This window comes from Gobio gobio, assembly GCF_949357685.1.
Source record: "Gobio gobio genome assembly, chromosome: 6".
NCBI lineage: Eukaryota > Metazoa > Chordata > Actinopteri > Cypriniformes > Gobionidae > Gobio > Gobio gobio.
Genome location: NC_137102.1, coordinates 1,289,276 through 1,302,942, shown reverse-complemented (window position 1 = coordinate 1,302,942; position 13,667 = coordinate 1,289,276). Strand labels below are relative to the sequence as shown.

The window sequence follows — 13,667 nt, the reverse complement described above, 5'->3', positions numbered from 1 at the left end:
TGATGTCTCTGATCCCCAAAAAGTCACTCCATCAATCGCTGAAATGTACTTGGTGCATTACAAAGGCCAAAGGACGTGTGATTCCATTCAAAAAGCCCAAATGGAGTACAAAAAGCGGTCTTTGGTCGGTCGGATTCAGAGACAGGGACCTGATTATAACCGCTGGCTAAATCCAGTGTGGAAAACCAGCGTACCCCTGTCAGTGAATCCAACGTCTCCTCAATTCTCAATAGCGGGAAAGCATCGTTACGCGTTTTAGTGTTAAGCTGCCTGTAGTCCACGCACATGCGTAAACTACCATCCTTTTTCTTAACTAACACAATTGGTGACGCACAAGGGCTACAGCTCTCTCGAATGACTTGCGAGTCCAGCAACTGATTAATATGAGATTTTATTAATTCATACTTCGAAGGTGGAATTTGACTATAGCGCTGACAGACAGGGACATCATCGGATTGGGGGATCTCATGGGACAACAAGTTAGTGCAACCAAGATCTCCCTGATGCATTGAAAAAACACTCTGGTATCCTCGAAGTAGTGCCTTAACTTTCACCTAAGACGTTCAGTTCACAATATTTAATTGAGACGGATGAACATTTTCATGCAAGTAACCATAAAATTGAGATCTGACCTCCAAAATCTTTACAGTGTGTTTGTGATGGCAAGAAATGGCAAAGCAACCAAACAGGCGTCGTGTTTTACCATCCAACAGAGGACTAAAGTCAATTTAAGGAAAACACTGTTCACTGTATAAAGTGTGACCTTCAACTGTTTCCTTAAAGAGCAAATTCTGCTTGATTTAAAATATAAAATGTAGTTTTATTTTGGTATGACGTATTTAGGTTGGTTTAGTGATGCACATGTATTTGCTGCTAAATTTGCTGTCAAATATTATCCGGATGTCGAATGATGCATAATATATCATTTCTGGTAGCTTACATACTAAGCTTATGTTAAATAAAAACATTTAAATATTTTGTTAATTTATATAGTAATTGTCTTAGAATGCTTTAGCTTTACAGTGAAATAATGAAGTTAATTCAATACATTTTGGTAACACTTTACAATAAGGTTTCATTAGTTAACAATGTTAACTAACATGAACTAACCATGAGCAATACATGTGTTACTGTATTTGTTCATCTTTGTTAACGTTAGTTAAATCCAGCTGTTCATGATTTGTTAATGTTACATCACAGTGTAATGATAAGATTTTAATAAAGTATCAGTGAATCTTGAAATTAACATGAACAAAGAAAAATGCTTTTTAAGTGCAGTTCATAATGTAGTTAACTAATGTTAACTAATGAACCTTATTGTAAAGAAATGTCTATAAAGCCGCGTTTCCACCGCAGGAACTTTCCTCAGGAACTAGGAACTTTGGGGTGGTACTCGGTGTGTTTCGACCGCAGGAACAAGGGTCTAAATGAAGTTCTCTGTAAATATTTCCCCCTCCAAACGGCCCTGCCGAAAAGTACTTTTTCCAAGTTCGGGAACTTTGTGGGGGTGGGATTTGGGCGCTGAACATGCTGATTGGTAGAGCTCACGCAGTATTTTATTTCAACCGGAACAGAGGTTTGTTCGTTCTGCGTTCAGTAAATATCAGTCTTGCTCTTTCTGTAATCTGCAAATCTGCAATCTCACGGTCAATGTCCGTAATAGCTGATAATAACATACGCTGTCTTATTTTAAATCTAGCTTTACGAGCTTTCAGAATACACTTTAGTATCAGTGCTTGTCTCTTTTCCGATGTTTTGTTAATGACCTCTTTATTAAACCAATACATAACTACCAAAACCAGCGCTGCTTGCATCTCCTTGTTATTGTAGCAGACAGAATCGCGCAAAAATGATTACTGTCCGTCACTGACTGGGAGGAGCAGAGCGCAGTCCTACATCACCGTACTAATCTGCCTAATCTTCCCGGTACTTTAGACCGCAGTGGAAAAGCAGACAGTAGCAGATCTGGGGGGATAAAAGTTCCTGTAAAAAAAGTTCCTGGTACAAATTGTTCCAGGTAATTTCGGTGGAAACGCGGCTTAATTGGCCTAATAGTTAATGAAAATCAAAAGTAAAAAAAAAATCCCCAGAGGGTTTTTTACATGATTTTAACATGATTTAAAGCATGACGAACAGGGGAAAATGTCTCCTCTTGGCTCGGTGGTGCCCTGTTGGTGAGTGTGTAACGACACCAAGGTCCCCTGTTAGATAGGTAGACAAGTACACACGCATACACTCTCACACACACACACACACACACACACACACACACGTGCGGACTGGCTTTAGTCTGCAGTGGCCCTGATTCAAAAGAATCTTTCTTTCATGTTCTTTGTTTCATCACTGCTTCCAGACTAAATATTATGACATTGTGTTTTGGGACTTTGGTGTTCTCACAGGAGCAGATGAAAATGTTAAAAAATATAGGTGTTCTAGCACAGACACATATAAATGCCTCACAGTGCCTTGCTTGTCATTCATTTTGTGGCAGCACAATGGTGAAGAAGCTCTCTGTGCATGATGTTCTTCATCAGATCATTGCTCAAGAAACTAGTGAGGAGGAGGCAATGCAGGATAAAGCGGAAGAAGGGCTCGCACCATCCATCAGCCTCCACTGTCTCCAGCCCTCTCTACCAAAGCATGCTCCCATTAAAGACCTTGAGCTCCCTCCATCAACAGGGGACTGACCTGAGGGAGTTTGCCCTGGAGTTCAGCGGTGCTGCAGAGGGACTGGGGTTCAATGATGCGGCTCTCAAGGACCTGTTTAACTATGCCCTTGATGAGCCCCTCACCTGGTGGCCAATGAGAGGACTGGATCACCTGACTTTTGAGGGATTTGTGGATTTCCTTGATTGCTAAGGGAATCCTCTTGCTAAGGATGCTGCAGCTCCCCCAGAAGTGGCTTTAGAAACTGCAGCGCCCCCAGTGGTGGTCGAAAAAGCTGCAGCTTTTCCTGAGATGATCGTGAATGCTGCTGTTCCCCAAGAGGCAGCAATCTCCACGCCATCACCTCACCAATGCAAGAGGAGGAAGAGAAGAAAAGCTTCCTCCATCTCAGAGTGTCTGGTGGTTCCAGAGCTCCCTGCTCTCCCCAATATGCCCACAGAGGCCATCACCAAGCGTCTTGCCCTGCCGGCTCCACCCAAACTGTTTGCCCTGCCGGCTCCACCCAAACTGTTTGCCCTGTCGACCTCGCCCAAGCATCTGCCGTGCTGGTTTCACCCAAGTTCCCTGCACTGTCCCATGCCCACTACATCAGCTGTGTCTCTCTTGGAGCAGCCATCTTTGTAGGGTTCCCCTTCCTCAACCTGATTCCAGACCTGTCAGAGTCTGATCTGACTGTCCTGCCGACCCCACTCAAGCTTCCTGCTCAGCCAGCCCCAATTTTTATATTGATCTCTTTTTATTTTTCTCTAATTTGCCTTTATTACTTCAACTAAATTTCCGCCGTAACCACACACAGGTGTTTCCCCTGGTGTAATGATATTATTTGGATTATAGATTGTGGGTTTGATGTGGCTTGAGATCAAAGTGAAAAATGAATGTGAGTTTTTGTAAAGCGTCTCAGGCACTTTGTGTCACTGGGCTCCAACTCTCAGAGCACAATAATAGAGAGCTGAATCTGACAGAGTTACACTGTTAATACTGAGTTCAGTGGAGGAGGAGGATGTTTTTGACTGAAACCGACGGTCTGATATATCCTCAAAACCACTGTATGATCGAGCACCTTTATACAGTAAATACTGAGGTTCTGTGTTTGGATACTGTCTGTACCAGTAAAGTCGAACATTTTCACTGTTAGTTTCATATGAGCAGCTCAGCTTCACAGACTCTCCTTCTCTCATGATCATATTCTCCTTGTCTTTTGGTCCAATGCTGTCAGCAAACACACCTGCAAGAGAATCAATTATATTTTACAAAAGTTGAACTAAATCACTGTCCTTTCTGTTGTTACAGTAACAGTGCTATAAATGAACAAAATTAAAATAAACAATAATATCAGCATTATCTATTAAATAATGTGCATAATTAACACTTTGAATCCTCATCATATTTCAGTGCTGGTTATGAAGTGCACTTTACCTGGTGCTGTTATAAGAATCAGTAGAATACATCTCTCCATGGTGGCACATTTACTGTATAGTCCTCTCAGTATACGCTTTATGATTTTAAATGTATGACTGTAATGAGAGTAATTTGTGCAGTTATATTGTCTGTAAATGTGGGTGTGGTTTGGGTTTCTGATATTTAAACACCTTCTGTCTTGCCACATTAAAACTGAGATCAATAACTGTCAATTAATAGGATTTTCTCTTGCTCTATTGTTCTTTATCTATTATATATATATATATATATATATATATATATATATATATATATATATATATATATATATATATATATATATATATTTATATATATATATAGCTCAGAGTCTCTTTGTGTGTGTGATATCTTTGATTATTCTGGCGTCTGTATTCTGTGTGTAGGGGAAATACCATTAGCATTTGGAAAGTAAACAGTCGTTCACTCAGTTGTGTTCAATCTATGGTTTTTGTTGTAACTTCACCCCCTAGTGGCAGATGACAAACATTTACATGTGTCACTTAACTAATGCATTCATAATGGAGACTAAAATTAGCAAAAATGCTGTGGGGAATAATATAAGAAGTCAAAACTGACAGGCGGATCTGGTACCCAATCTACCGGCTGAGTAATAAATATATGACTATATAGTTTATTGAATTACAAAAAGGCTGTATTACTGTAAAAGCTAATATTATTTTGCAAAATATTGTATTGTTACCACAATTCATGTCTTTTATGTTTGTTTGTTTTTTATAATATCTGATACTACTATTATGAATGTCATTTTTTTTTCTCCACATATTTAGTTTTTCTTTCAGCCAATATATCCAGTTGCTGATTGTCTTTACTAAGATTTCAGGGACCATCAAAATGTAAGGGAATGTTGAAATTACAGTAATAAAAAACTATAGGAATGAAAGACAGATTTCAGAAATGTTTCCCCAGGTTTATTTTTTATTGCCAATCATGGGGAAAATGTTAATTTTAAGAAGAATGTGAAAGAAAAGCATGACAGATGTTTCAGAATAATGATTTTTTTTCCCCATCTCTAGAAATTTTAGTTATTTTGTCAAATCATTTTATTTAGCAATCATACGCTGTTTGTTAATTGGCCAGAGGAGAACTGGCACCCCGACTGAGCCTGGTTTCTCCCAAGGTTTATTTTTCTCCATTATGCTCCTGATGGGGTTTTGGTTTCCTTGCCACTGTTGCCTCTGGCTTGGCTTGCTCAGTTGGGGACACTACATTTTTCAACTATCCAAATAAATCTAATTATTAAACTAAATTAACCATATAAACTAAATTACTGATCTAATTACTGATCTAGTGCCCATATTGTCACTGTATGATAATTGAAATGAACTGATGACATCACCGTTTTCTCCGGAGCGGCTGTACGGCCGAATAAAATTCTGTTGCATTATTTTGCTGTTTAACACTGTGAAGCTGCTTTGAAACAATCTGCATTGTAAAAAGCGCTATATAAATAAAGTTGACCTGACTTGACTTGACTAAAGTCAATTTAAGGAAATCACTGTCCACTGTATAAAGTGGTGACCTTCCATTGTTTCCTTAAAGAGCAAATTCTGCTTGGTTTAAAATATAAAATGTAGTTTTGTTTTGGTATGATGTATTAGAAAGAGCGTTATTGCCAAGTGTGCGTGCACACACAAGGAATTTGTCTTGGTACTGAAGCTTCCAGTGCACATATACAATACAAATACAACAAGAACATAGTAATACAAATTCTAGGAAAAAAATATGAAAAATTGTATAAAAAAAATAAGGTCACAGTTACGTTTAGTCAGAATAAACATTTACAGATTATAAACATATTTACAGTATTTGAGTAGTATGAATAAATATAAATATAAATAATCTCCAGAGTTAAGAAGATATTGCACTAAACAGTGGGAGTATTTCACTTACAGGCACGGGGGGGGGGGCATCTAGGCAAACTGTTCCTAAGCCTATATGTTCTAGTGGCCAGTGATCGGAGTCGCCGTCCTGATGGTAACAGTTCAAACAGGCGGTGTCCAGGGTGAGTGGAGTCTGTGATGATTTTCCCTGCTCTCTTCCTCACTCTGGAAGAGTACAGGTCCTGGAGGGTTGGCAGGGAGGCACCAATAATCCTTTCTGCAGTCCGGATTGTGCGTTGTAGTATCCTGATGTCAGATTTGGTAGCTGAACCAAACAAGACAGTGATGGAAGTGCATAAGACAGACTCATTGACAGCCGAGTAGAACTGAATCAGCAGCTCCTGTGGGAGGTTGAACTTCCTCAGCTGACGAAGGAAGTACAGACTCTGCTGGGCCTTTTCACAATGGAGTCAATGTGATTGTCCCACTTCAGGTCCTGAGAGATGGTAGTGCCCAGGAACCTGAATGACTCCACTACTGCCACAGTGCTGTTCATTATGGTGAGTGGGGGGAGAGCTGGGCTGTTCCTCTTGAAGTCCACTATCATCTCCACCGTTTTGAGCGTGTTGAGCTCAAGGTTGTTATAACTGCACCAGACAGCAGCTGTTCAACCTCCAGTCTGTATGCAGACTCATCACCGTTTTGGATGAGGCCGATGACAGTGGTGTCGTCTGCAAATTTCAGGGGCTTCACAGAGGGGTCTTTAGGGTGATGGGGGACGTGTGAAGTGCAGATCAGAGCGTGTGTGTGGTGTGAGACTGGGCTTCTCAAACCTGCAGTAGAATGCATTCAGATCCTCAGCCAGTAGTTGATTCTCTACAGAACGTGGGGATGGTGACTTGTAGTTGGTAATGTTCCTCAGGCCTGTCCAGACTGAAGCCGAGTCGTTTGCTGAAAACTGGTTTCTCAGCTTTTCAGAGTAGCTTCTTTTAGCAACTCTGATCTCCTTTGTCAGTCTGTTTCTGGCCTGGTAATACAAGACTTTATCCCCACTTCTGTAAGCATTCTCTTTGGCATGACGGAGCTGTTTGAGTTTCCCAGTAAACCATGGGAAGAGAAGCCAAGTCATATCACCCTAACTGTACTGTGTGACAGGAATAGGCTACTCTTTATTCTGGACATGGCTGTAGAACATCGTCTGGTACATCAGATTTACCATCCAGTGATGCTGGCGATGGCGGTGAGCAATGAGGAAGATCTCAGGTTAGAAGCGAATGTTGAAAATCAATCTCTCGCCCTGGCCCCAGAAGGAGATGACCTCTCACCCTCACAGCTCACTGATGTGGCCAAGTTGCAAGTGGAATTTGCAGATCTATTCTCATCCCTGCCTGGTCAAATTAACCTCATTCACCCCCATATTGAGACGGAGGCGAGCGTGGTGGTGCGCAGCCGGACGTATCGTTTGCCTGAAAACAAATAAGGTGGTTCAGACCGAATTAGAAGCAATGCTAGATATGGAGTCCAACAGTGACTGGGCGAGCTCGATAGTCTGAGTGCCTAAAATGGACGGCTCTGTTCGGTTCTGTGTGGATTATCGCAGTGTGAATGCGGTGTCAAAATTCGACACACATCCAATGCCTCGGGTTGACGAATTGCTGGATTGGCTGAGCACTGCTCGATTTTACTCGATACTGGATTTAGCGAAAGGGTATTGGCAGATCCCCTCATCACCTATTTCCAAAGACCTATATCCTATATCCAAAGTATTAGAATCTGTATTATTTATCTTTTATATTGATCTATTTTTCTCAAATTTGCCTTTATTACTTGAACTAAATTTCCATCCATAACCACACACAGGTGTTTCCACTGGTGTAATGATATTATGTGGATTATAGATTGTGGGTTTGATGTGGCTTGAGATCAAAGTGAAAAATGAATGTGAGTTTTTGTAAAGCGTCTCAGGCACTTTGTGTCACTGGGCTCCAACTCTCAGAGCACAATAATAGAGAGCTGAATCTGACAGAGTTACACTGTTAATACTGAGTTCAGTGGAGGAGCGGGATGTAGTCGACTGAAACCCATCTGGTATATCCTCAAAACTCCATGATCGAGCACCTTTTCGCAGTAAATACTGAGGTTCTGTGTTTGGATACTGTCTGTACCAGTAAAGATAAACATAATCACTGTTAGTTTCATATGAGCAGCTCAGCTTCACAGGCTCTCCTTCTCTCATGATCACATTATCCTTTTCTTTTGGTCCAATAATGTCAGCAAACACACCTGCAAGAAATTATATTTTACAAAAGTTTAAAGGCCTTTCTGTTGTTACAGTAGCAGTGCTATAAATGAACAACATTAAAATGAACAATAATATCAGCATTATCTATTAAATAATGTGCATAATTAACACTTTGAATCCTCATCATATTTTAGTGCTGTTATGAAGTGCACTTTACCTGGTGCTGTTATAAGAATCAGTAGAATACATCTCTCCATGGTGGCACATTTACTGTATAGTCCTCTCAGTATACGCTTTATGATTTTAAATGTATGTCTAATGAGAGTCATTTGTGCAGGTATATTGTCTGTAAATGTGGGTGTGGTTTGGGTTTCTGATATTTAAACCCCCTTCTGTCTTGCCACATTAAAACTGAGATCAATAACTGTCAATTAGTAGGATTTTCTCTTGCACTATTGTTCTTGATCTATTATATATATATAGCTCAGAGTCTCTTTGTGTGTGTGATATCTTTGATTATTCTGGTATCTGTATTCTGTGTGTAGGGGAAACACCACACTGCATGAAAAGTGGGATTTTCGTCAGTATGTGACACTGTAGATTGCCGTGGAACTTCAGGTTTACGACTGTGCACGGCAATTTGCAGGCAACACCGAAAACTGCCGTAAATTGACGTGGGCCTTGCTTGGCAGTTGTCCCCCCATGACCCCCCCTCCCCTTAATTCTAGGGGAGGCTTTATCATGTAAATGAACATGCTGTGAGCTACACAAATGCAAATCCGAGTATAGCAGCAGGGGGAGTTTTATCTAGGTTCTGATTTTTTTTAACTAAACATTTTAAGTTAAATGTACTCGTTTTAGTTCACATTACTACATTTTTAGGGCAACCAGTTTGCTCCAATTTTTTAAGTAGATTCAACTTGTCCGGGCTAACAGAGTAGATTAATTACTCTGTATGTCATTAGCAATAACCAATGTTATGTAAAAAAAAATACACACAAAATAAAAAGTTACGGTGTTATGCCTATATGTAATTGAAGCACATTTGCCACACCCATTAATAAATAAATATAATAGGTTTTTCTGGAGCTCCTTGGTGGTCTGAAACCTCAATGAGGTTGAAGAATATAGGGATAAATTAAGCCCCTCTGTGGACTGATTTCCGGACTCTTGTGATTCTCTATCTCTTTCACACACACACACACACACACACACACACACACACGCACACACACACACACACACAAACACACAATCACAATCACACGCACTCACACAAACACACACACACACACACACACACACACACACACACACACACACACACACACACACACACACACACACACACACACACACACATCTGTGCAGGTAGACACACACACAAACACACACACACACACACACACACACACACACGCACACAGCCAAAATACATCAACATTTTTTTATTTTATTCACCTCTGAACATTCTTTTGTTTCATTTTCTTGTTAATTTAATACATTTCTTAAAATCAGTTTGTTTTTAGACTCCCTTCTTTGTAAACTGTCATAAACTGACGAGATCTCTCGTTCAGACTCAATAAAAGCAACTCGGTCAGTGATGGACGTGTTCGTTACCTCCAATAATATCGCATTTTTTATTTGTTTTTGGAGAAATGCATGACATGACTCGAACGTAATGAAGTAATTTGTATTCATTTTATAAAACAACAACAATGAAAATAAATAATACAAACACAATACATCAGTCCTTAAGTAATCATTTAACCATCAGCCTGCATTATTACACTGTTTTCATTAAAATGGTAAAGTGTACATGTCTTTCTTTGCTGCATACCGTATATGCCTAACTACACCGAGCTCTACATGTTCGCTATCAGTATCGTTCAATAGCTGGTTCATTTCGTTCACGAACAAGTCGAGGAGGAGATCAGTCTTTGGTTCAGAGTCAGAGTTGGACTCAAAAGCATCTCGGTCAGTAAAAGGCGTATTTGTTCACTGAATTCACCAAAACACATGCTCCATCACATCTTATACTCAAACGCTATTGGCTCGAAGTTTTGTCATTGACAGGATGAAACAGTCCACAGAGCTGCGCATGCGCTCGCTCCTCGCTGATAACAGTGCCACGCTGCTGTGGAGGGAGGAATTTCAGTGAATGAGAAATATGAGTCAGTGGACCACTTGAACGAGAACGATTCGTTCACCTAAAAGATTCATTCAAAAAGAACGATTCGTTCATGAACGTAACATCACTACTGCTTTGCTTTTTCGTGATCAACAATGACTGGACGCCGTCTCGCCTTCAGCTCCCCTTCAACTCCTCTGCATGGACACGACCAACTTTTTCGAAACATTTTCAGGATTTTCTGTCTGGCGTCTTCACAACTTTGAGGCAAACTGCAGACGCTATGAACCAGGGCATGGGTAATGTAACGTTACGATTTAAAGAATATGCTTTTATTCAGCTGTATAAGGAAATGGATGCGTTAATAGATCCGAGCTTAAAACTGCACATTTTGTTTACACAGACTATCCTCGCCTCATAACGAAGCCGTGAGCTCTTATCTGCTTGGAGCGATTTCCGCGAGTCCAGATTTAACCGCTGATCACGACGAAATTGTGTGTAAGTATAACTTCTAATGTTTTTCTCATTCCTTGTTTAATTTTACTGTGACTGTTTTTATTAATACCAGTCTCATGTAATTGTTTTCCAGCTGCCTGTAAGACGTATTATGAATCGACACGCCAGTGCGGAAACTGCGAAGTTTAGCTCGGAGTCGATCAAGAAGAAAAAGGGTAAGATTTATTATATTAGATCCGTTTTTTGTCAATGTGAGTATTTTTCAGGTTGCTTATTGTCTTTATGGATTGTATTACAGTGGCTGGAAGCGAGAGTGTGCTGGCTGGCTGAGGATGAGATGGACATTTGGAAGTCCGCGACCATTGAACTCATATCTGACGAGGAAGACGGCATTGTTGACGGGGTGTCTGGATGGATTGTGCGGCCACCACCCTCTCGCAGCCTGGAACTCGCCGAACTTTACATTACATTACGAGACATTACTGCTGCACTGTACATAGTTGTGAGTTTAACAATACAGCTCTTTCTTTGAATAAACAGCTGTGTTTTATAAATGAAGCCCTTTCTTTGAATGAACAGCTGTGTGTTTATAAATGAAGCTCTTTCTTTGAATAAACGGCACTGTCCATATAATTTTCCCATATATTCCTTGATGGTATGAATACTTCATAGCACAATAACATTAATATAAAACAAATTATTACAACATAAATTATATATATATTTATTATTATTATTATTATTGGGGTTTACATTTATAATGAGCCAGGGGGACCAATAATGATTGGTTTGCAGTGATCTGCCAACCAATCACGAGGGATTTTTCTCGTTTAAAAGTAGTGGCTTAAGCCAATACTGAGTGAGTAAATTCAAGTCTGGCCGTTGACTCTCTGGTTTCGCTGCTATTCATATGCTAATTAGAGGCGTTGCACCTCCGCGGGGTCTCAGCGGGGGGGCTCTCCACCTACGTCATGGTTCGTTTACGACAATTTGTGGCACAGACGAACGCGACGTTCGCTGCCTCTAAATTGTCGAAAACTGCCGAAAATTAGGGAGATTTCCGGTAGTCTACAGGCGTTTACGGGGTCGAAAATCGTCGTTCACTCAGTTCAAATCAATCTATGGTTTTTGTTGTAACTTCAACCCCTAGTGGCAAAACTGATGCGATTGTGGCATACGAGCAGAGTGCAACAGATACAAAATAAACAAAATAAATAAATTGATAATTGTAGTGCTGAAGCACCAAATTTTGTTTAGAGACCGACTATGCCACCCCGGGGGCTTAATACCAAGGAGTCGCCCAAATCAAACAAGAATCACACAAGGCTCACAGGTTCGTATCGGTTGGAGTCAGGCATGAGACATAGGTGGAGTATACAAAATAGTAAAATCAACTTTATTAGAAAAATGTATTCGGAAAAAAAAAAATTGGATAAAAGATCAGTCAAACATGACAGATAGTCATCACTTTAAAGGAGTGAAATGAACATTGGACACTTTCTTCCTGTAAAAATTGGGATCGGCAGTCAGGATCACTCACCCCGAGGGGCTTCACTACTCTCCTAAAGAGAAAAACACAGCAAACACATGTGCACTCACACCGCACACAACCTTACACCTCTGTTTGCGTGGCACAGCAAACACTCCACAGTCCCACCACCAAGATGAGGGCGCTACACTGTTTCCTTGCCGTCCCAATTCTATAACAAAGAACACACACACGTAAGACATACACCACAATAAAAAATAAGTAAACAATAATATACACAAAGAGGGAACAACCCTCCACGAAAATTAAGAAACAGAGTAAACAAAAAAAAAGAAGAATACAAGAAAAACAATTAAGCCCAAAAGCATATACTTTTCATGTCAGGAAAGCAGGAATGAAATAGCACACAGTCTCACAAGTAGAGGGATACGCACCGGCCGGTAAAGTCACAATATGGCTCTGTACTAAGCACACCACTCTGAAATTCAGGGTACATTTATGAGAGCAATTGGGTCAACAAATTCCTTGACAGTAACAGGACAGGGCAGGCCAAATGTCTTTCATACCAGGGGCCATGGAGGACACACTAGAGCACAAAGAAAGCAACTAAACATACAAATATAATAGACAAAAATATAGGGAACGTAAGCATACAAAAAAAAATCACATCCGAACATACACAAATGAAACAAAACTTAAACCAACAATATAGTAAACAAAAATATAGTGAACTGTGATGACTAAGAATAATGAGCATCCAGAGCCAAAAGCAATATCGCTCACTATATTCTGGGTGATAATATCAAACGGCAAAGTAGATTCACACCAGTTGTAGTGAAAATAGGAAGCAAACAGTTAGTGGTGTCATTAAAATGATGTCACGGTAACGCTAGTCAATAGGCTGAACAGCCGATCAGTAAAATAGTGCACTCGCAGCAGCGTCTCCGGGAACGCCAATCCAGCAAACAGCAGTCACGTAACTTAAATGGATGATTGTAGGCGCTCAGTAGATTGTGTTGAACTGAACAGCCATGTCGCTCATCCAGTCAACGGCAATAACGACAAAGAAACATCCCACCATAACCTTAATCAGGCCTATGGAACACCTGAAGCCGCCAGTTTAAATCACCACAAACCTCATCCGCTTCACCGGAAGCTTGCACAACAACTAGCGTCGCAGAGGCTATGCAGTTTAATTCCTCAGTCCACTCTCGCCCCCTTGCACACCGCTCCGGAAAGACACTGACATGACGTCACGCATAATGCCCTCCCAGGTAACACGCACCAAACATATTTATAGCCCTTGTGACTAAAGTTAAACCACCGTCCAGCCGAGTGGTAATAGGCAGGGTGAACGCCTACTGCCACAATCTACCCCCCCAACTTCTCATCGTCGTCCCG

The 13,667-nt window shown here is 40.6% G+C and overlaps 1 gene segment (V, D, J or C); it reads right to left on the bottom strand.

Annotated features, from left to right (window-relative positions):
* Positions 1 to 3,578: 3,578 nt before the first annotated feature.
* Positions 3,579 to 4,123, bottom strand: LOC307127930 (T cell receptor alpha variable 18-like). The segment is given in 2 exons: positions 4,084 to 4,123; positions 3,579 to 3,892 (listed from the first exon to the last, which is right to left on the bottom strand).
* Positions 4,124 to 13,667: the final 9,544 nt, after the last annotated feature.